A 3,144-nucleotide genomic window follows, 5' to 3' on the forward strand; every position below is an offset into this window, starting at 1 on the left:
ATTGAATTGTCATGCGCAATGAATATTGACATCACGTGATTCACGTCTAAATATAGTGAGGAAACTTCTTGTCACGTGGATTCTTTTCACTTGGCAACTTACATTACAATGACGTTTGCCTTTGAGTATATATATTTCCGGTGTGACGTAACTTTTGTAGCACTACTACAAAGCCATGCTACACAGCACAAAAGAGTTCATTTACTGCAGTTACCATTGATATGAGGGAGGTAGTTGAGTTAAATCTCTACGTGTCGAGTGAGCCTGAAATGTTACAGGCCTTAGACATTTACCGCTTTGTAATACCCATGAAAATAGGTTACATCATGCTGACAAACCTAGAAATATAATAAGAGGAATATTTGAACTGACAATCAGTGCACTTTGGTACAACTGATAGAGGCAAATCAAGACGCTGTTTACAGGGCCTTATGTGGTTTGAAAATAAGTTGTAACATACTGTTTTATGATGGAAATGAAAATAGTTTTCAAGCCATTGTTAGGTTGAACTTAAACTATTTGAGGTGTTAATATTTATGAAAAAAATAGGAATTAAAATGGCCTATGGCCATATTAATGACTACAAATACAGTTTAACATCATGATGCCTTGCTATATTACTGATAACATCATAGACCTTATAAAAACTTAAATTAAATGCTGATAATCATGATCTTGTCCATTTGTTTTCACCCAATTATGGCATGCTTGGAGAACCTTGTAGGCATTCATTCAGAATGTGTTCAATAGTGTGCACTTGTAAATGCATCTCCTGGACCCATTAACCACTACAGTCTGTTTCTGAGTGACATTACCAGCCCATCTCGACCCGTGAACATTCAAGTTAGGAAAGGTCTTCAGCAACCCATGCTTGCTGTAAAAGGCGACTATGCTTGCTGTAAAAGGCGACTATGCTTGTCGTAAAAGGCGACTATGCTTGCCGTAAAAGGCGACTATGCTTGTCGTAAAAGGTGACTATGCTTGTCGTAAAAAGCGACCATGCTTGTCGTAAGAGTGGAACATATAATGCACTAAATGTGAACGTTTAAAGTACTATAGCTAAAATGGAAAGAATTATCATAAAAATGCCCTCATGTTAACAGAAATCTTGGGGCCACTGTAACTTGATTGCAGTCCACTTTCTCCTGTCGGGCTGCTGTCTATTCTATTGCTATGTGATGCCATTGGCATCAGAAATCCAAAATGGCAGTTACTGATGGTATACGGTCTTAATTAGGTTAGTAACAACCATCTTGGATTTCTTTTACTGACGGTATACGGGACCATATGGGGTAAGTAGGTCTGCCCTCAGATTGGTCAATCTCACTTTGAGTCATAATAAATGTATGTGTATGTAATATACAAGACAGATAAATACACTCAGTAACAAAAGTTTAGCAACACCGTATTTAAATACACAAAATAAGAAAACTCAACAGAGAAATGTTTTTTTTATTATCTTGACCATTGTGTTGTTCAATGTGACATTCATGAATGTTCGACACAGTTGTGACAGCAATAGGAGAGATTAGGAAAAGTCATTCAAAGGACATGGGGGTTTGTTGACCATTTTCACACGTGTACTGTTGCTATCCCTCAGTAGCGAGTGTGACGCCCACCGGCCTGTTGTACCGCCACACAACGTTTACGCATTCCTCTAATGAGCTTCCTGATCTCACCAAGAGTGATGGTTGCCCATGCTTGTTGGAGGGCAAGGCCAAGGTCACGAATGTTGTTGACGTTAGGATGGTTCCTTCTTAAACGTCTCCCAAGGATATCCCAGGCGTGTTCAATGGGAGCAAGATCTGGAGATCTAGCCGGCCAATCGAGGACGTCAACGTTGTGTTGTTGCAACAGATTCTGAGTCAGTTGAGCTGTGTGGGGGCTTGCATTGTGTTGTTGGAAGATGTGTCCAGGGTGAGCTCTCATGAACGGTAGAACCACTGGCGTTATCACCTGATCGCAGTACCGTTGGGCAGTCAGAGTGTGTGTTCAGCACAATGAGGTCTGTTTTCCCACCCCAGTGGATTCCTCCCCAAACCATTACACTTCCTCCACCATATCGATCTTGTTGAATGACGTTATTAGGGTCAAATCTCTCTCTACGTCGTCGCCATACGGGGGCTCTTCCATCCATAAACCGAAGGCAGAAGTGGGATTCATCTGTGAATAACACTTTTCTCCATTGTGCATGGCGCCATCTATGGTGGATCCATGTCCATGCGACTCGGTCTTGGATGTGACGTGGCGTTAAGGGGATGCGTCGAAGTGGATGTCGAGCCCGCAAACCGGCAGAATGGAGGCGATTACAGACAAGCTGTGCATGTACACGTGTTCCAGTTGCGCGATGAAGTGCTTGAGCAAGTTCTGGTGCACTGTTTAGTCGATTATGTCGTGATGATGTCACAATGTAGCGATCTTCCCTTGCTGTGGTTTTACAGGCCTACCGCTGCAGGCTCAATCTGTCATGGTCCCAGTCTGTGCAACACGTGTCTGTAGACGGGAAATGGTGCTGTAATGCACATTAAAGTGTCTCCCAACTTGTCTCAAGCTCATTCCTGCCCTTATCATGCCAATGGCTTCATGTCTGGCATTTTGGGGCATTCCTTTGCCTCGACCCATAATTTAAATCATGTAGCGTCCAGTGTTTTCCTTTCAACAATGAGTGCCACTAACGTTTCATCGAGGTTTTATAGCGATTCATGTGAAGAGATTCACGGGAGTCCCGATGTGAATAAAATCATGTGCAATGGACGTGTAATTGAAGATGTCATTAAAAATCAGCGTAACTTGGTGTGTTGGTGCGATATGTTCTCTCCGTGAAGTCAGTGCATTAGTCCGTTTCTGACATTTTCTCATTTTCAAATAATGCTCAAGATTTGGGTGTTGCTAAACTTTTGTTACTGAGTATATATACTTCTTGTGTGAGATAATATATGTATGTGTATGGAACATACAACGCATATGATATTCTCTGTAACCATAAAGTATTAAATGATATAAGGGATTGTTCTAATGACTAGCTAGCTAATGAGATACATACTTTGAAATTGACCAATATCAAACAGTAAATGTTCAAGGTTATTCACAAAATCAGGATTATATCTGCATATATATGTCAAACTAAACACACATTTTGAGTCT

Source organism: Haliotis rufescens, unplaced genomic scaffold (genome assembly GCF_023055435.1).
Source record: "Haliotis rufescens isolate VD_foot unplaced genomic scaffold, xgHalRufe1.0.p SCAF_2, whole genome shotgun sequence".
Lineage (NCBI taxonomy): Eukaryota > Metazoa > Mollusca > Gastropoda > Lepetellida > Haliotidae > Haliotis > Haliotis rufescens.